Source organism: Alligator mississippiensis, chromosome 8 (genome assembly GCF_030867095.1).
Source record: "Alligator mississippiensis isolate rAllMis1 chromosome 8, rAllMis1, whole genome shotgun sequence".
NCBI classification, from domain to species: Eukaryota; Metazoa; Chordata; order Crocodylia; family Alligatoridae; genus Alligator; species Alligator mississippiensis.
The window spans coordinates 11,502,513-11,523,546 of NC_081831.1; the positions used below are offsets into that span (position 1 = coordinate 11,502,513).

Here is a 21,034-nt window from a genome sequence, read left to right on the forward strand (position 1 = left end):
TCTCCGTCAGTTAGTGACCATTGTTCCTTGTTACCCCAAGAGGCGTCCTGGTGAACAGAGCATCTCCGATCCCTTGCTGCATCCCTGTAATGAATTTGTAGGCGGCCACAAGATCACCTCTCAGCCTTCTCTTGAGGAGGCTGAAGAGGTCCAGGTCCCTCTGTCTCTCCTCATAGGTCATGTCCTGTAAGCTCCTAACCATATGACTGGTCCTCCTCTGGACCTTCTCGAGTCTATCAACATCTTTCTTGAATTACGGCGCCCAAAACTGGATGCAGTACTCCAACTGCAGTCTGACCAATGCTGCATAGAGGGGAAGTATCACCTCCTTGGTTTGGTTTGTGATGCATCTGCTGATGCATGATAAAGTGCAGTTAGCTTTGCTGATGATTTCATCATACTGATGACTCATGTTCATCTTGGTGTCCACTTTGACTCCGAGATCCCTCTCCACTTCTGTGCCGCTGAGAGGGTCACTTCCCAGCCAGTAGGTATACTGGATATTTTTGTGCCCTAAGTGCAGCACTCTGCACTTGTCCTTGTTGTACTGCATCCTACTGTGCACTGCCCACTTTTCCAACCTGTCCAGGTCTGCTTGCAATTGTTCCCTACCCTCCAGAGTGCGCATTTCAACCTCACAATTTCGTATCGTCCGCAAACTTGGACAGAGTACACTTCACACCCACATCCAAGTTACTGATGAAGATATTGAAGAGTACAGGTCAAAAGACCAAAACCTGCAGGACCCCATTACCCACATCCTTCCAGGTCAATACCGACCCATCTACAACCACTCTCTAGGTGCGACCGCTAAGCCAATATGCCACCCACCAGACCATGTAAACATCTATGTCACAGCCTCTTAATTTATTTAAGAGAATGGGATGAGATACCGTATCAAAGGTCTTGCTAAAATCCAAGAAAATGCCTTCCACTTCTACTCCTGTGTCTAAGCGTTTTGTGACCATGCATTTTTTTCATATACATAAAAATATTATTTCTTGTTTATTTTATGTTATTTCAATCGGTTGTGTATAACAAAGAATAATATATTCTTTGGGTTCAGAGTGACTTCCTGGGCGGTGAGGGTGAGGAGCACACCTCTCCATGGGACACCTCAGGCAGTAGTCTGCCTGAGGGGCTCTGGGGCTACTGGCACCCTGAGGACCCAAAATCTGGCGCATGACCTGACCGTAGCATGCCAGCACAGGGTTACACTAATTTATAATGGAGTTATTGCATTCATGAAGGGGACCAGACCACATAGTTGCCTGCTACCATCAGGGACTGGACTCAGTGACCCAGGAGATTCCTTCTGGTTCAACAAAATATTCATACTAAAGCTTTTACATGTCTTTTCTTTAAAATGTCCCCAAAGCCAATGGCCTCTGTGTGGAACAGCAGTGTGTCTTGGGAAATATAAAAACCCTGCAGATTCCCTGAAATGCCCTAATGTCATTGTCTTCTCAACTGGTGCAGCCTGCTGCTCTGTTCTCTCACCTGCCCCTTCCATAGTCTTCATAAACCGGGATGCAGGACGAATGGGAAAGAGTGAGTAACCAATGAGCTGGACTCCCCTGCATGATGGAGGCCGTCGGTGGATGTTAGTGTTTGGTCAGTGAAACGTTCCAATAGTTTAATTAAAAATAAAGTCAAGATTGAAAAGACACAAGAGTGCACCAGGCAGCCATCCAGCTACAACCACATTAGCACAACAAAATATAATCATAGCCATCACTTCATAACCAGGGAGACAAGAAAACCCTCATGAGATGAATCCATGCAGTTGTCTTATGTAGCCTTCAGAGGTCCACATCTTGCTTGTTGTTCTTGGATATCTTAACTTGTAAATTAAAAAAATATATATCTTTGGGGATTTGTAAAGCATAAGAGGGTCTTTCCAGGGCTCGAGTTGTTTTAGGCAAAAAGACAAAGAACACAACCACACTAGCACAATGAACAAGAAATGCAGCAGCCTGCTCAAAACTAGGAAGAGAGGGGAAAAAAAGGATGAGCTACAAGTACTTGATGGATTATTCAGTCTTCAGATATCCCTACATAATGCCTGAAGGGATACTTTGCCAGCTGAGCTTGTGAGACCAAACGGAGATCCAAGAAAGGTGGAGGCCTACATCTCAAGTGCTGTCTCAGGTCTTATCCATAAAGAGCCTATCTTTAAGGGGAAAAATGAAATTTGATTTATTATGATAACTTTAAACTCTGATTCCACATATAACATATAAATCCCAGTTCTTAGCACCCCTTCACTCCCTGAAGATCTAGGAAAAGACATCCTGGGCCTTACTCTCCTCACAAGGATCCTGGATTTGTCTCAGGGTGAAAGGGCTGTTCCCAGAGGAGCTCCTTTGACTTTGCTCCAAACTGACTTCAGTGTAAGGGAGCGGAGAATCAGGTTTGTGCCTGGGAGATGCTGAACGCAGGGCAGGTGGAGGCATTGCTGGTGTGATAGTTGAGGCCCTTCCCAGGCCTAGGAGTGAGGCAGGTCATGATCTGTAACACACCAGAGACCAGTGGTGACTGGGGCAGGATTCATAGATTCATAGATTATGGAGTCGGAAAGGACCCAATGGATCATCGTATCTGACCCCCTGCCCCTGGCAGGAAAAGGACCGAGGTCAGACGACCCCAGCCAGGTGATTGTCAAGTCTCCTCTTGAAGACATCCAAGTTAGGTGACAGCACCACCTCCCTTGGAAACCCATTCCAGACTCTGGCCACCCTTACTGTAAAAAATTTCTTCCTAATGTCGAACCTAGATCTACTCTCCACTAGTTTGCACCCATTATTCTTAGTTACTCCCTGGGGTGCTCTGGTAAACAGCACATCCCCAATTCCCTGCTGTCTTCCCCTGATAAACTTGTAGGCGGCTACAAGGTCACCCCTCAGGCATCTTTTGTGAAGTCTGAAGAGATCCAGCTCCCTCAACCTCTCCTCATAGGGTCTTTCATGAAGACCACTAATCATGTGAGTGGCCCTCCTCTGAACCCTCTCCAGATCCTCTGTGTCCCTCTTCAAGTGCGGCACCCAAAACTGGACACAGTAGTCCAACTGCAGCCTGACTAATGCCACATAGAGGGGGAGCATCGCCTCCCTCGATCTGTTGGTCATGCATCTGCTAATGCACAACAAGGGGTGATTGGCTTTCTTGATGGCCTCATTACACTGCCGACTCCTGTTCATCTTGGAGTCAACTATGACTCCAAGATCCCTCTCAGCCGCTGAGTGCTGAGGAGGTCATCCCCAACCTGCAGGTGTGCTGGGGATTCCTCCTTCCTAGGTGGAGTACCTGACATTTATCTTTGTTGAATTGCACCCTTCCAGCCCTTTCAAGTGCTCCTTAACTAAGTCAGCACTAACCTTTGGCGGTTTGGTGCCTTTTGGACATCTGTCTATGCTCAAGGTGGGGGAATTGTCTTGTTCAGTATTAAGGATTTTTTTGATGCTGGTCGCTTGGAGACAGCAGTCATCTTAATGCAGTCTGGCCTGAGATCCTGCATCAAGGACTACAGGGCAGTGAGAAGGTCCCCTCACCTATAATATATACTAAAGTTTGGCCTAACTGTGACGTGGCCAACATGGCAGGGTGTACAGGGTTGGAGGTTTTATCATGTGTAGGTTTAAATACAATGGGGACACCTCAAGAGACAGGACTCGAGGAGTTCTTCCTGGGTAGGTCGGGAATGGGGGAGGCGATGGCTCCAACCCCCATCTGGCAAGGAAGCTGAGCTCAGCTCCATTGGGAGTAAACTCCACTGGGCTCAAACCTACCAGGGATGATTCCAGCATAACCCCTGGACCAGTGGGGGAACTGGGGAGCAGCGGCAGTGTGACTTCAGCAGCTGGTCTCCTGCCTGAATGGATCCAAGGACACACAACACATGATGCCCTGGAGTTTGTGATGACCATGGGTTAACTTATGGGACAAATGCCGGAGGCTCTTACCATGTCTGTGTGGCACCGTGTCATTGGAGCTGGCCCTGTAGCGCATGCTCATCCACACCACGGCACAGACCATGCACAAGAAGACGGGCACCTTCAAGCCAACCAGGAGCAGGAAATGGATGCTGCTGGCCTGGGACCTGCGGGTGGAGGATGGTGTAGAGTGAGAAGTTGAGCCCTCTTAGTTGGACTAGACTGCTCTCTTCCTGAAGGTGGGAAGGGAACATGAAGGTTTAAGCACCCATCACTGACAGACCCCCAGAACCTACTTTGGGTCTCATTCATGCAATAACAGAGCCAGCGACAGTCGGGAGTGAACAGGCTCAGTCTGTGTCTTCCCAATGCTCATGTTTTCCTACATTTCACTGTGCCTAAGTAGACCTCCAAGTAGCTGCTGACAAAAGCTGCTCTGTCTGATAATATCACCAAAGGTGTGACCTTACTTATGAAGCCGGGATGGTTGAATATTGTATACACAGTGCCACAGGGCAGGGAGGTGGGCACTCACTGCAGGAGAGTGTGAGGTACAGGCTTTGCCTGCTATAGACATGCTCCATGTGCAGATGGGCTCGCAGGAGCGGGTATGAGCTGGGGCCTCTGTGGTTGATGGTGACCACGGAGAAAGCTGCAATAGATAAGAGAGCTTCAGCAGGTGCATGCTGTGGCTGATGGGCTGTACGTTGGGCAGGCATCTGCCAAATCCTTTGGTAGTTGGAGCAACACCCCTCATGGCTGGAAAGGAAGGGACGTACCCAGGCACTGTCTGAGCCAGTACGAGGGGACTCTGCTACGTCTGTCAGGGGAGATGGGACTGGACTGCGGAGTCAGGCTGTGAGAGGCTGCTGCAATGGCAGCGCACCGGGGGCTGCAGCCTGACCAGGGGTGCTCTTTGCTCTGTGGGAACCCAAGGTGTTCCCATGTGGACCCGAGTGTTGAAGGGTGAAGCGGGTTATAGACTACAGGGCTTAACCCCTCCCGTTTGAGGGTACCAGGGACCAAAACATCTAGAGCCTGTCCCAGCACCCAACCCCAGACACTGTCCTGCCCAGAGCTGGGGGGAGCAGGGCAAGAAGTTACCTGGGGACACGGTCGGTTCCCCCAAGTGCTCAGGATCAACAATTAGAGACCTCACTGCCCTGCACAGGTAGATGCCACTACCTGCCTGCATCTGATTCTCAGTCTGTGCACCGGATGTGGTCGTCCCAGGTGAACTTTCCACCCACCGCTCCTGGTGCCTGAGACTGACAGTTCACAGCACGTGGTGGAATTGCTCAGCAGCAAATGTGAAGCTGGCTGGTGTAGCTGAGCCAAGCTCGCAGACACACCCGGCAGCAGAGGGAAAGGCACGTTTTTAAAAGGGTTTCAGTTCGCAGTGTCATCACGGGTCTCTTGTAGATTGTCTCCACTTGCACTTAAGTCTCCGTTAGGCTGGACAAGGGCAGAAGTGCCAAAGGGACTTGTCATGGGAATCAATGGGCGCCTGCACATGTTGTTGACTTCTCTAGATAAATATACTCTTTGGGTTTTTGTCTCTCACTAGTACCATGATGGTTCTTGTTACTATTTTGCACGATTGGGTTTAAGACTCAAAATTCATTAATGTGTAATTACCAGTTAAAGACACGAGAGGGCACCTCATAACAAACTTACCCTCCCCACCTTCTACTACTAAATTGTAGCAGCAGCTAGTTTGGGTATGTAATCTGTGCTGTGCTTGGTGCCTTTTATTCATCAACTAAATCAACAGATGAACAGTCAACTTGGTGGGTTGTGTGGGACTGGTTTTGGTTGACTTTAGGGGACAGGGGTGGGCAGGACATGCTTTTGGTTGCTGCACCAAATGTGCCCCCCTGCACAGCGTCCAGCATACGCCCCACACCTGAGTACATGCTGCAGGAAGGCACCCTTCGATAGGGTGTCACACATAAAGGAAACGAGCTGCAGGAAGGAGAAGGGATGAGGGTTACAACAGCAGAATCACATGCTGGCTCTGTGCCTGGGTAGCTGCCAACAGGAATACAGGACCGGACTGAGCTGGATCTGAGCATGGCTTTTAAGAACGCAGGTCGTCCCACCAAGCTTCAGGAAAGGACGAGGACTCCCTGTTACAGCCGGAAAGAGCTTTACTTCTTCCCGGTAGTGCCAAATCCCGGAGGCAGCTGGTGGTGTAGTGAACATGGTGGGAATGATGGAGACTTCACAGAAGGACTAGTAGGCTTTAGGGGTTCAGATGAGAGAAGAGGTGGAAAGAGAAAAAGAAATCAGTCTCCACCTGAGACATGACACATTGTAAGATCAAAGGCTCATAGAAAATGAGGGTTGGAAGGGACCTCAGGAGGTCACATCTAGTCCAACCTCTGCTCAAAGCAGGACCATCCCCAATTATATCATCCCAGCCAAGACTTTGTCTAGCCGGGGCTTACCAACCTCCAAGGATGGAGATGGATCAACCTCTCTGGGTAACCTGTTCCAGTGTTTTACTGAGATCCTGGTGAGAAAATCCTTCCTAATCTCTAACCTACACTTCGCTACCTGAAACTTGAGCCCATTGCTCCTTGTTCTGTCCTCTGCCACCACTGACAACAGTCCTGCTCCATCCTCTTTTGAACCTCCCTTCACGTAGTTAAAGGCTGCTATTAAATCCCCTCTCTTTTCTCTTCTGTAGACTAAATAAACCCAGTTCCCTCAGCCTCCCTTCATAAGTCATGTGCCACAGCCCCCCCACTATTTTCATTGCCCTCCCCTGGACTCTCTCCAATTTGTCCACATCCCTTTAGTCAAGGGGGGCTCAAAGCTGATCACAGGACTCCAGAGGTGCCTCGCCAGTGCTGACCAGAGGGGAGGAATCACTTCCCTTGACCTGCTGGCAACGCTCCTACCAGTGCCGCCCACTAAGGTACAACACTGTTGTCTGAAGGAGGAGGAAGCTGAAGGAGGAGGGATCCCTTGCACTGTGAGAACTGCCATGAGACAGACAACCACCGCGCCCACGATCATGATGGCTCTCACTCACCCTGCTGGGGTGGGGTGTTGGTTAGGGAAATTGGCTTCATCTTCCTTAGCAGCTGTCCATGCTGAGGTTGGCTTTGTGGAGGGTGCAGGAAGCGGGGTTGGCAGTGTCCATCCTGCTGAGTGTGAGGAAGGAAGAGTCATTGAGGGGTGAAGAATCAAATCTTACATTCACCCAGCAGGGCTGTAGCTGGGATGGGAACACGGGTGGGTCCCCGCTTCTGATGGATGAACCCCAAAAGGCTGACATCACAGTGAATTGTGTTGCAGATGGATTGGACAAGTGAACACCCGCGGCTGCACCCCAGAACCTCAAATAACTCTTTTACATACCAGCTGTAAGATTAAAAAGATGCCCCATGCTTGAACACCTGCCTGCTGTCTGGCTTATAAGTATTATTAGTTCACTGTGATATCACCCCAGGCTCTGATTCACTTGGGTGCTACTTGCCGAGCTGCAGCCCATGCTCGCCCTCCCACAGACATGTGGCTTCCCTCCACGCTGAAGCACAGCCACTTTCTCAGTGACACTAGACGTTCTCCTCTCTAAGAACAAGGTTCAAACCTAAGAACTGGAAACGATTTTGTCCTCTGCTGCCATAGATTGCATAGATGGCAAGACATGAGACTTGGAAGGGATCTTGCGAGATCGTCGGGTCCAGCCCTAGTGCACAAGGGGCAGGAAGTCAGCTGGGGTCAGGTCACCCCCCAAGATAAGCATAGAAGCATTTCTTAAAGGTATCCAGAGTAGATATGACTGTGTGTCCGGTCTAAAACAGTCATCCAGCAGTTTGTCACTGTTAGACCTTGTCTTCCCCTGGGGTGCCCTGGTGAACAGATGCTCTCCCAGCTCTCCCCAGTTCCTGATGCACACCCCTTGTATAGTTATAGGCTGCCACCAAGTCACCCCTGAGCCTTCACTTCTCCAGGCTGAGGAGTCCCATGCCTCTCAGCCTCTCCTCATAAGGCCTGTACTCTTCACCTCTAATAATGTGCGTGGCTCTTCTCTGGACTCTCTCGAGCCTCTCCACATCCTTTCTAAAGTGTGGAGACCAGAATTGGATGCAATACTCCAGCTGTGGCCGAGTAAAGCGGGAGGATGACTTCTTGGGTCTTCTTTGAGATGCATCAGTAGATGCAAGGCATAGCTTTATTACCAGGGTGTGTAGGGACCATGAAATCCCTGAAGTCACTGGGGGGACATTCCCCCACCTCGGGTACGGCATAGGTGGTCTTAGGCTCCCCTCCATCCCTAGCACAGGGGCGTGTCAGGGGCAGGCAAGGACGGACAGAAAAAGGCTCTTCATCTTTGGTTCTGGAAAGCTGCAGCCTGTGGAGCTGTACACAGGAAGCCTGGGAGGAAGCGAGTCTTTAACACATTACAGCAGTCCCAGGTGCATCCGTCAGTCCAGAATAGACGGCTGGCAAGGCTGTCCTCATTGCTCCCCACCTGCTTTGGGAGGCAGAGCGCATAACCTTAGCCATACCGCCCCTTGCATGGTTAACATGGCAGCATCCAGGGTGCCTGCTCAGTCAGTAGGGCTGGTTCCAGGGTTAGAGCTCAGCTTCAGCAACTGCAGTGTTTTAGGCCTGTGAGATGATTCATGGTGGGCCTCAAGGGCATGGCCAGCAAGTGCGTATCACTCTGTAATGCATGCAGATGGGCTGGTCCCCACAAAACATGAGGACTCTCCTGGTGCTACCAGACCTACTTCTTCAGGAGCTTCCCTGGTCCTGTCAGCAGCGGGCTTGGCACTGAGACCCAGCCCCACTCCAGCACCTGCACCAGGAAAGAGCCCTGTTCCCTGCGGGAGAGTCCTGGAAAGCATCTACAACCACTGCCTCAGGTGGTCCCCTGAAACCAGGAGTGAGCAACCAGGAGCTCAGTGTGTGAAGATGAGCCGGCATGTTCCAGCTGGGGGAGATCATGGTGGGGGGGTTTGGGCACTGCCTGGGGCTAAGGGCAGGAGCCCATCTGCACTGTGAGATTGCACCTAGGAGACCACCTGGGCATGGGAACTTGCCCCTCAGCATATTCACCTGCAGTGCCGCATGCCCCGATCCCTGCGAGGGGGATTCCTTGATGAGGCTGTGGTGTTGGGCAGGAGGAGCTGGGCACGAGTCGAGAAATGGCTCATCATGGCACTGCCCTCCCCTGCCACCATCCACATGCCTGCACCCCCGCCCCGTCTCTTGCCAACTGTTTAATAGGATCTGGCTTTAGCAAGGGCAGGGCACGGACTCACATGGGTGGTGCACTGCACTGCAAATGCCCTGGTGTTCCTGTGGACAGGAGCAGGGCAGGGACTTACCTGGAGACACAAGCAGTTTCACAGGGTGAGGGATCAACTCTCAGTGTCCTTCTAATCCCACACAGGTAGGTGCCGGTGTCTGCCCTGATGAGGTTCTCCACGGTCACCGTGATGGTGCGCTGGGTGTGGTTGTCCTGGATGGAGAATCGGTCCTGCCGCACCTCAGCCTCTGGCCTTATGGTCTCTATGATGTAGTTGCCCAAGCACGATACCAGGTGGTTTCTGCACCAGAATTTTGGATACTCTTCATAGCCTTTCCTATAGTGGCACATCACAGACACCGAACCTCCTTCAGGTCCCATCGCCATCTCCGGGCCTGTCACTGCGTTAAGATCTGTCAGTGACCAAAGGTCTATTCCTGCGCAGCAGCCTGTGGAGGCAGAGACATGGGGAGTCGTTTCCATGCTCCAGCGGTGAGGAGTAGTGCAGGGATTGCTTTGGCCTCTGATGTGTTCGGCTGCAGGGACAGAGCTGAGAAATGCTGAAATGTTTGTCATCCTTATCCAGTCCCTATGGGGGCAGCAAATAGATAAGAACCCCCCCCCCACCTCTAATTAGGGGCAAATTTGTTGATTATGAGGCATACAAAAAACTAGAACTCTTGGTTCCAAAATGATACCTTTCATTAGACCAACTGGAAAATGGCAAGAAAAGGCCAATTTTCTTGCCATTCTCCAGTTGGTCTAATAAAAGGTATCATTATGGATCCAGGAGTTCTAGTTTTTTGTATGTCTTTTTGTCTCAGACCCACACGGCTACCAAGTACACCCCTGATTATGAGGAGCATTTGTGTCTCACTAGTCTCTGTCATAGCTGGGCATCACAGACCTCAACCTGCCTTCAGGGCCCATCGCTCTCTGGGGCCCGTCACCACATCCTATCAACGCCCAGCCTGTGCAGGAGACAGGGAATCCCTGAGCCTGTCTCCCTGCAATGATGCTCCATCCCTGTGCCCAAGATAGGGCAGGGGATGCTGAAGCGTGTGCCCTGCTTTGGTACATGTGGTGCGGGCACTGCCGGGACTCAAACTTTTTAGCTGGAAAGTTTTTCTTGCGAGAACATTTTCTGTAGGAAAACTTAAGCATTAAGAACGGTCAGATCTTTTCAGAGTGGGAAAAACTGGACTGAAACAGAGTCTAGCAATGCACAATCTGGATTTGTCAACTTGCAACAACATTTTAAGTGTTCATTTTTTGAGGTAAACACGGCCTCTCATATGCATTTCCATTTTGCCAGAGCAATTTCCAGGTTTTCCATTCAAAATATCTTCCTGTTTCTTTTTTCTGCTGTCTGACAACTGCCTGGGGAAGCTGCCTTCCAGGCACAGTGTTAGGGTTACCGTATTTCTGGTTGCAAAAAGAGGACACCTGTCGCCAGGGAGGACGGAGAGGGGGAGGGGAAGGTGTATGACTGTGGGGGGTGGGCAGTAATATGCGGGTGCCCTGCCCCTGCCCATTCTGTTGCCCCTCACTCCCAACCCCCCCGCCCAGCCCTGCCAGTGTCCCTCACTCCCAATCCACAAACCCTGCCACACGGGGCCATGCTGGTGCCCCTTACTCCTGACCCTCAACCCCCTGGTGCTGCCACTGCCCTGCCCTCCTGACCCACCGTCCTCTGCCCCGCGGTGCCCCTCATACCCAAGCCACAGCTCCCTGCCCTGCCCAGCCAATGCCCCTCATTCCTGACCTGCAGCCCCCTGCTCCCCCCAGTCCTGCCTGGCCATGTAGCTCCTTCTTGCCCCTGAAGGGCTGGCAGGCATCCACTCCCCCACACACCCATCCACACCCCGGCCCCCACACACCCTGACCGTCCCCAAGCCCTGGCCCTCCAACCCTTGCCCCCTCCAGACTTACCTGCGTTCAGCTGCCGGGCTGCTCCCACTCCCACTCCCTCCCTGGCTACATGCGGGCCACGTGTGGGTGTGCCCTGCCTCCAATCCCCCTGCCCCAGCCCCAAGCAGCTCTTTGCTAGGGCAAGGCTGGGAAAGGCTTTGAAGCTAAGCTGACCAAAATCCTGAACATTTCATAATATTTTTAAAGACGGCCTAGATTGAAGTTGGAGGATCTTAAAAGAGAACATGTCCGGGAAAACCCAGACATATGGTAACTCTACACAGTGTCACCTTCCTTCTGGAATAATGAAAGTTAAAGTCTTAGTCTTTTCGGTGTCAGACTCAGCTAAGAATCCACCTTCATTACATGCCTATGGGAACTGAGTCTTTAAGAAAACCAGCAAATATCCTGACACTCATCAGAAAATCCTGAGCTCACACCACTGACCCGTCTCCATGGGAAGATTCCTCAGCACAAAGGACACTGTTGGTTTAGACTTAAGGATCTTGGTGTTATTGCCCTGTGTAGTTTGGAAGCTCCAGCTGGACCTTGTGGATCCAGCTCTGAGTACAACACACAGCAGCGGGGGCGTCCAAGCTGCAAGGAAGAAGCCACAGGTGCTTGCAGCCTGCCCCAGCCCAGTCACTTCAAGGCATTTCTAGGTATCCCCAGACAGCCCATGTCACGCTTACCGAGGAAGAGAACCCAGAGCCAAAGGAGCACCTGCATGGTCCTGGTTCCTCTGTGGATGAATCTGGTCTCTGCAACAGCCCTGGCACCTGCTTTCTTTCAACAGAACTGAGAAAGGAGCCGTGACAGCCACCAGCCACTTCCTTACTTTGCAGTTTCTGTTGTGGTATATGGGATGTGCCTTTAAGGGAAAGCAGTGGGATGACATGGTTTGGTTTGTGGTGGGTAGCTGTAGTTCTCCCTGCTGTGAGCATGTGAGTTGCTGAATCCTGTTCCTAATAAAGCTAAAGCTGTTTACCACCGCACCGGTCTCGAGGGTGACTCAAGGACAGAACCCCACAGGCGTGGAGGTCTGAACCCAGTGGCGTGGAGTAAACATTATATGGTGTCAGAAGTGACCTGTCTCTTGGTGGAGTCACCAGCATCCTGTTTCAGTGGGTACAGCTTTCATTCAAAGAAAAGAAATGGAACAGAAGCTTTGATTATACCTACCTTGCAGTTACGAAGGCTGAGGAAGAGGCCGAGGATTATAAAATTGCAGTCGTGCTTCACTGCACTGGGGAGAAACCCCTAGAGATCTACAACGTGCAAGGGATGTTTGCAGACCCTAATAACAAAACTCTTCCAGAGGTACTTGCAGTATTCAAGAATTACTGCAAAACCAGAAAAAACCCTGTCTTTGAAAGGTCTCAGTTCGGGCCACTTAGATACAATAAGGCTGCAGGCATAGATGATTTTGTTACTGAGCTCAGAAGCAGAGCACAGGGTTGTGAATTTGGACTTGCTGAGGGACAAAACTGTCTTCAGCATAGCTGCCTGCAAACTCAAAGAAAGTCTTCTGGAAAATCCCTCTCTCACCCTAGTACAGGCTGTGGATATCTAAAGAGCAAAGGCTTTCACAAGTGCTCAGACCCAAGTTATGTATGCAAGCTTGCTTCTGCAGACAATTGAGAAAAAGAAAAGCAAAGCAAAAACGAAGCAAGCTAGCAGTGAAGTCTGGTCCATAGGAGGGCAATCAAACTAACAGAGACAGAACCTGCAGAAGGTGTGGAAGTACACACAAGCTTCGGCCCTGCCCAGCTTTGGGAGAAACGTGTTACAAATGCTTGGGAGTGAACAAAAATGTGCATGTCAAAGGGAGAGGCTCCAATATCTGCAAAAGGAGTCAGCACCCCAAATGTCAGCGCAGTATTTGCAAAGCAGCACCCACAGACCTTTGATAACGGGAAGGCCTGGTATACCACAGTCATGATTGGTGGCTTTTCGGTTGATTTTAAGTTATATACTGGAGCAGAAGCAAACAGTATCCCAGCAGATATAGCAAAGGCTTTGCAAGGCAAAGTATGGAATACCCCAGCTCATGTTACATGGGTTGCATTTGGCGGTGCACGCATCAAATCACAAGGTGCAATCATTGCACGCTGCAAATCTGGTGCTAATAAATCCAATTTAACTTTATATAACAGACAATAGTGACACACCAATACTTGGTACGGGGGCATACACCACCTTAGACCTTATCAGACGAGTCCCTGAAATGGCTCTGACAGCACCTGCAACCAAGGTGGACCTTCTCAAACTATAGCCAGTTGTTTTTGAAGGTTTGGGCCAATTTCCTGGTACCCATCACATTGATGTTGACCCAGTGGTACCATCAGTTGTGCATGGGTGTAGAAAAATTCCCTATGCAACCCTAGGCAAGTTGAGGCCTGCCCTCGAAATGCTGGAAGCAATGGGAGTCATTACAAAGGTGACCAAGTCCATACCCTGGGTCAGTAAGCCTTGTGATCACACAAAAGAAGGATGGTTTGCTCTGACTTTCTCTAGACTCATGAGACCTCAACAAGGCAGTGCTTGAGGCACCGCTTTTCAATTCCCACTGTGGAAGATGTGCAGAAGAATGTGTCAGGTAAGCAGCTGTACACCATTCTTGACGAAAAGGACGGCTACTGGCAAGTCAAAATCGGATAAGGAAGCGGCAGAGCTGTGTACCTTTAACACCACATGGGACGGTACCACTTCAGTCGCCTGCCCTTTGCTGTTAAGTCAGCTAGAGAAGTATTCGAAGAGAAGAATCAGGAGTGCTTTGGTGACTTTCCAGGAATCCACATAATCATGGATGACATGCTCATTGCAGCGCCTGCCCAAGAGGAACATGACAGTGTCCTGAAACAAGTCCTGGAGAGAGTACGTCTGAAAGGAGTAAAGTTTAAGAAGGAAAAATACAGTGTTTAGTCAACAGTGTTAGATATATGGACCATATCTTCTCAAAAGATGATGTCAAACCAGACAATAACAAAGTGGAAGCCATCAACAGGATGCCCCCTTCAACAGACAAAAGAGGCTTTCAGAGACTCCTCTGAACCGCTCAGTACTTGGTGCAGTACATGCCACATGAGTCCAGCCTGATAGCCCCGCTGAGAGCGCTTTTCAGGTATGACATTATCAGACAAGGAGGACCTGAGCATCAGGCAGCCCTGGATAAGCTCAAGCAAACCATAACCATGGCACCTGTGCTTAGATGCATCAACCCAGCAGAGCAGCTGGAAATCCAAGCCGACGCGTCCAAAGGTGGCTTAGGAGCATCTGTTTCCGCAGAATCAGCTGTCTGCACACGCTTCCATAGGCAACGCTCCTGCTAATGCACCCAGGATGCCGTTAGCCTTCTGGGCAAAAGGGCATGTTGTTGGTTCATATTCAGCTTATTGTCCAACGTCCTTTTCAGCAGAGCTGCTGCTTAGCTACTTGGTCCCCAACATGTATCGTACATCCCAGGTCCTACAGTCTATTAAGTTTTCCTGCTTGTGACAAAACATTATGTCTCCACTGACACCTTGATATTACCATGCTCTTGGAACTGGATAGGTGCATACTCTACATTACTAATCTCCTATGACCAAGTCCCCCCAGCCAGGCCCCCTATAGCATGTGCTTAGCTTAAAGGTCATCTGAGACCCAGGTTCTAGTCCCTGTGTGATGTGACTCACTGCAAGGACTGAAATCTCAGCATCCCACAACCCAAGAGAGTGCCCTGGCCACCAAGTTACTGGGTAGGCCTTCGGCTGGGAGGGAAGGTTTCTTCACTGTCTCACAGGAACACTCACTTTCTAAAAATCATTCAACATGTGTTGCAGCAGGAACTTAACCCCAAGTGTCCCAGGGCTGTTGCTGGAGCTCCTAGGACTTGAAGGCTCCTAGCTCTGTGTCAGGAAGTCTGACAACCCTAGTGAACCCAGCCCCAGATGGGGCAAGGAAGGGCCACCCCAGGGCTTTGGGTCCTGGAAGGCCAGGCTTTTGAGCAGCCTGGAAAACCCCAAACTGATTTCATACATAACAGTATCCAGCAGAACATGGAACCAACTTGCTATGATCTGAAGCCCGAGTGCAGAGGAAGGTTATTCCTTAAATACGGGTAAAGCCTGGAAGCAAGGATTAGCTGTGACCATGCCCTGTGTCATAAATTTCAGATATCTTGATTTGGGTAGGAGGTGGATAATCCTTGATGGAGGGGCTGATCAACATGAAGTCTGAAAGTGGAAGGGACTGCTCTTGAGAAACACCCCACAGTGTAAACCTCAGGGAGTCAGGAGGCAAATGGAAGCTCAAGTAGCAAGTTGGCACAAGCCCATCTGGGCATTAATAAGGGGCTGGAAAATAGACAAACTTCTAAGCCTCACAGAAATGAGGTTCTGGACTAGCCTCTGGAAAGGAGGAACAGCAAGAGACTCAGCAGGTTCAAAGATGGAGCTTGAGATATTTGCTAAAGGGGTTTGGTGCTTCTGTGTCCAAGGGAATCGGACTCGCATTATTTTTCTTGAGAGTGATTTTTCTTCTCTTCCCTTTAGAAAGCCCCTGCTGCTTCTGTCCAGCACAGGGTCCTCCTCTCTGAGGTTTGTACATCCTTCAGCCCGTCTGCCTTCCAGTCCATTCCAGGCGTTGTCATCTGCTGACTGGATGCCCGCCTTGCTGTAACTGTCTTCTCCAGCCCGCCCCTTTGAACCCATGAAGAAACCAGAAGGTAAAAAACAAAGGAGAAGAGAGCAGGGCACCACTGTGGGTTACTGTTGGCTGCATGAAGGAAGCTCTTGAGGGATGTTTCTTCCAGGCCTTTATTGAAGTCATTAAGGTATTTACAAACCATAACAGGGTCCATCCAGGGCCTTGTTGGCTTTGGTTTGGGAGAAGAACTCCACAATCACACGACACAACAAATACAGCCAGCTGCCACTTCAAATCTGGGAGATGAGGAGGAAACAAGCTGAGATGGGGGGTACTGCTTGGCTTCCAAGTATCTTGGCACAGTGCATGCCATTCCTGGCAGGATGCTTTGCTGACAGCCATGGGGACTGTATGAGTTTGGGGTATGCCAGGCTATGAATATGCTTAGCTATAATTAAACCAAAGACACTGGGTATCTGCATTATCCACCTCCTACACAAGTCAAGATATCTGAATATGCTAAGCTTTAATTAAGCTAAGACACTCCAAAGGTCCCAAGACCTTGAGAGTAACAGGCTTCCCTGACAGCTGGATGACCTGCTAAAAGATGCAGTGAGCGAAAGGCTAATCCAAAGTAAGACACAACCGTTGGGCAAGTTGGGGAGTTAGAACGTGGTGAACTAGGGATAAGAGGCGAGCTGTACTCCGCAGGGGTCAGCAGAAGATATTCATATTCAGTATGGGACCGAGTTAGAAAAGGCCGAATTCAGCTGGGAGTGAGCTCTAGATGCCCAAATCTGGAAAGGAGATACAGCTGGCTAGGAATCATAGTATCATATTGTGACAGGGGGCCTCTTGGGGCCGAGCTCTGTGGCCCGCCCACCTGTCACCGTGACAGGGGCCTACTCAGGGCCGAGCTCTTCGTGGCTCGCCCACCTGTGTCTGGGCAACCGCCCGCTTATCTCGCCCGCCATGCCTTTGATGATAATTGATTCATATATCCATGTCAATTAAGCGGGAGGCTGCCCATTGTAATGCCCCGATGCCAGGGGGCGCTCTGCAGCTCCAACCTCCCCTAATACCGCAGCCCAAGCCTCGCAGATGGCATCTCAGTGTTAACACTATCACCGGCCCCACACTGGGCCCCAGAATCGTCCTAACAGGACCCCTCTATGATCCTTCCGATCAGGCGGCCTCTCCGCCTTCGTCCGGGCTACCTGGCCCCCCTGAAGCCATGTCCCCCTCTCAGGTGTGGTTCCCCCGGAACCGTCGGCTACCTGGCCCTGGCCCACCTCCAGGCCAGTCGGGACCCCAGGCCCCGGCTCTTGGGCATCCCTCGCGGTGGGCCCCCGGCCCTTTTGACTACCGTAGTCCTGGCCCCAGCTTGTGCCAGTCGGGGGTACTATCCCCTTCAGGCTGGGTCTCTCTAGCCGCTCACTGTCACTGGGCCTCACCGTGCCACTACTCCCCATCCTCTCGGGGGCAACCGCAGCACCACGCCCACATCACTCCCACTCCCGGGGTCCGCCCTCTCTGGGCCCCTCACAACACTGGCCCTCTAGGCCCTCCAACAAGCACATGGGTAACCCACCCGGTGGTGGTGGGAGCTAGGGGTTAAGGTGCCCCAACCCGCCTTTCACCGGGGTGGTAACTGGCCTGGCATTTCCTGGGGCCTCCCGCACCACTGAGAGCCCCACCAGGCCACCCACTCCTGGCAGGGTGCAGTTTCAGGTCATGCCCAGGACCAGGAGCCTCCTACCAACCCCTTGCAGCTCCCCCTTACCTCCGGGTTGTTCACACCAGCCCTACAGCCAGACAATGTTGCTGCCTCCCTTCCTGCAGCCAAACTGCCTTGTTTATATAAGCAGCCTAAGCCTCAAAATGGCTGCCCTAATCAGGCACCTGGAGGCTGCCAGCTCCAGGCCCTTAAAGTGGCAGAGACACCCTGTGATCTGCCACACTCCTCCCCTCCTTAAATCATGACTGCCCCCTCCTGGGGCTCACTCATCACCGCCCCCTCGCTGGGGCTCCCCATGTTCTCGAGCCTCCGGTCTTTTAGACCCCACGCACTGCTATCCTCTCAACTGGGCTCACCGTCCTGCTGTTCCTTCTCCCGAAGCTACTTTCCCCTCTCGGGTGTGGTTCCCCCGGAACCTTTGGCCTCTTGCCCTGGCCCACCTCAAGGCCAGTCGGGACCCCAGGCCCCCGGCTCTTGGGCGTCCCTCACGGTGGGCCCCCGGCCCTTTGACCCTCGTGGTCCTGGCCCCAGCTTGGGCCAGTCGAGCGTACTCTCCCCTTCAGGCTGACCGCCGCAGGACCCTGCCCCCTCGAGGCCTATTGTTGTGTTGGCCTTCTACCGGGCTCGATGTACGGCCCCTCTCGGGCTCCTCGTCGCTGGCCCCCTTCACACTGGGGCCTCTCACACTACTGCCCCCTCACACCGGGGCTACGCAACCCCCTGGTTGCAAGTGGCAGGCGCACACAGTGCACTGACACACATATCATAGTTTCATAGCAGCTAGGGTCAGGAGGGACCTGAACAGATCATCTAGCCTGACCCTCTGCCACAGGCAGGAATGAATGCTGGGTTCACAAGACCCCAGACAGGTGATCATCTAACCTCCTCTTGAATTTGCCCAAGGTAGGGGCGAGGACCACTTCCCTGGGAAGCTGGTTCCAGATCTTGGACACTCTAACTGTAAAATATTGCCTTCTGATCTTTAACCTAAACCTATTTTCCATCAACTTGTTACCATTGTTCCTTGTCACGCCAGCTGGTGCTGGGGAGAAAAGAGCTCTACCTATTTGCTGTTGATCTTCCCAGATGAGTTTGTAGGTGTGTGGACCTGGCCAACAGACAAGTAAAAATGGACATGTCAGAATGGGGGCATCTTGGCAAGAGATACAGGGGTTGTGACACTCGCCCTTATGCAGTGACTTAGGAGGTGTCTGTACATGTAACACATCTCTCACCACTGTCTGGGCAGCTCTGCTGGACCGGGATGATTGTGATGCAGACCTGCTGCTACTCTCCTCAAAGACAACACCACTTTTTGCCACTGAACACAAATTTCATCGTTCTTTCTGCGTTGCATCCAAGCTCCAGGAGGCTGGTTGCCGGCTGCTGCCTCTGAGAGCACCCAGCCCAAGCAGCCTGAGCACCCAGAGTGAGAGCAGGCAGGAGGCTGGATGGGAGCCCCCACAAACCTCCACGCACCTCAGAACAACAGAGTCAAAGCTGAGATGCAAGACTCTGTGCGGCTGTGTCAGGTCTTACTGAGAAACCACCCGAGTCAAAGGCAAAAAGGAGATCTGATTTTGTGACAACTCCAGGTCCAGTTTCTGGCTTAGATGCTAGCTTCCTGTGGTTAGACAAGGAAAAGAGATGGCCATTTATTGACATGCTCTCTGTGCAGAAGGGATCGAGGCAAAATGGCATGTTACAGATGCAGTTGGGCTAGATGCCGTCCACTCATGTCCGCGAGACCCTGCAACAGTTGGGTCTTTCCTAGGAGCTCAGTCAAGAAGCGGATTGAGACCCAAGGTGACACAAAGGCAACCCTCCCCCTGGATGCAGTAAGTGACACCCAAAAAAAGATTTAACACTTCAGACACTTTGGAGCTCAGGTGGCCTGACATCCCTGTACCCAGTTACGTGAGAGGGGTTGTTCCCAGACCCATCTGCGTCCAGAGGCAGCAACACAATCCTCCCACAAGAGCGGCGTCCAACTGCTCCCTGGGCCACATCTTTTCTATCCGTGGAGACTCATGCAAAGTCTGGGCCTCACTCTGCTCTTGAGGGTCCTGGATATGGTCCGGTGGGAAGGGGCTCTTTCCAGGGTGGCTCCATTGACTTCACTCCAGTGTAAGGGAGAGGGCAATCAGGGAGGTGGAGAACACAGGGCAAAGCGGGGCGCATCGTTGTGGTGGTCCCAGTCCTTCCCAGGTCCACGAGGGAGGCCAGTCATGAGCTGTAACAGACACGAGAGAGGTGAGGAGTGACTGGAGGGAATGGCCCAGCTCTAATACATCCCTGTTGGACCCAAACCATGGCTTAGGAAGTGTGGCCCAGGAGTGCAGTGGGTGAGGCCATTGCCACATGTAGCCCTGCAGGAGATGTGGTGGCCTCAAGAAGGCTGCCATATTTCTCAAAGACGGGCCAGGAATAGGGTTGGGAGTGGGTGAAGCACCAGCCCCACCTCCCACCGTGCACCTGGCAGGATAGCGGTGCTCAATCCCCACTGGGTGCATGGTCCATTGAGCAGAGCCCCAGTAGGGATCACTCCATTTTTACCCCTGGACCAGTGGGGGGCCCAGGGACAGTGTCACTGGGGCAGCCACTTTCCCTCCAGGCAGGATCCAAGGGAAGCACAACACCTTGCTGCCCTGCAGTCTGTGATCTCGGTGTGCCATGATTGAGCCCCTGGGAGTGCAGAACAGGCCGGTGCAGTGTGTGGGCCCACGGGGTGGATGCCGGAGGCTCTCACCGTGTCTGTGGCATCTAGTCGTTGGAGCTGCCCCTGTAGCGCACGCTCACCCACACCACAGCGCAGACCATGCACAGGAACACGGGCACCTTCAGGCCGACCAGGAGCAGGAAGTGGACGTGGCTGGCCTGGGAGCTGTGCAGTTGGGTGACAGTGGGGAGAGGTGAACTCTCTAGATTTGAATACACTCCTCCCACTGACCTACCTGTTCCCCGGCTGCTCTCAGGCTGAAGGTGGGAAGGATGTTTCAGCATGAAGAAAAGGAAGTCCCAGGGTTTCAGCACCTGCCCCTGACACAGACCCCCACAGCCTCCTCAGGGATTCATTCATGCAGTCAGAGAGCCAGCAGCAGCTTGGTTCCCAGTCTGCCCTTTCCAGTCAGTGCTGTCCTACCCACAGAGTCTGCCTCCAAGGAGCTGCTGATCAAAGAAGCCCCGTGGGACGTTCTCAGCAATGGGGTGCAATGGGGCTAGATGTCCTCAACCTGGGGTGAGGGTACGGGCACTGACCTTTGGGGCATGCTGTGCACAGTTGTGAACTCAGTAGAAGTCGGGGTCTCCATGGTTGATGACACTGGGGTGGGAAGCACTGCAAAGGAGACCAGAGCTTCATTGGGTGCATGTTGCACCTGATGGCGGGGATGTGCTGCCAGCACTGTTTGGTGACAGCACAACTCAATGTCCTTATGTGACGCAGCCCAGCGCAACTGTGGTATAAGCTCACCATCCAGCTCCTTCATTAAAATGGCAGGTTGAAAATGTTTGGATCCTCCAAAGCACACATTTCTTTATTTCAAGGGGTGCCAA

The 21,034-nt window shown here is 51.9% G+C and overlaps 2 long non-coding RNA genes across 2 annotated transcripts; both read right to left on the reverse strand.

Annotated features, from left to right (window-relative positions):
• Nucleotides 1-7,093: 7,093 nt before the first annotated feature.
• On the reverse strand, nt 7,094-17,681 carry LOC132252089 (uncharacterized). The gene is made up of 3 exons (XR_009463826.1): nt 17,525-17,681; nt 9,281-9,650; nt 7,094-8,421 (listed from the first exon to the last, which is right to left on the reverse strand). It is a non-coding gene; the product is annotated as an uncharacterized LOC132252089 (long non-coding RNA).
• A 1,428-nt stretch (nt 17,682-19,109) lies between these two features.
• On the reverse strand, nt 19,110-20,651 carry LOC132252200 (uncharacterized). The gene is made up of 2 exons (XR_009464098.1): nt 20,229-20,651; nt 19,110-19,712 (listed from the first exon to the last, which is right to left on the reverse strand). It is a non-coding gene; the product is annotated as an uncharacterized LOC132252200 (long non-coding RNA).
• Between the last annotated feature and the right edge of the window lie 383 nt (nt 20,652-21,034).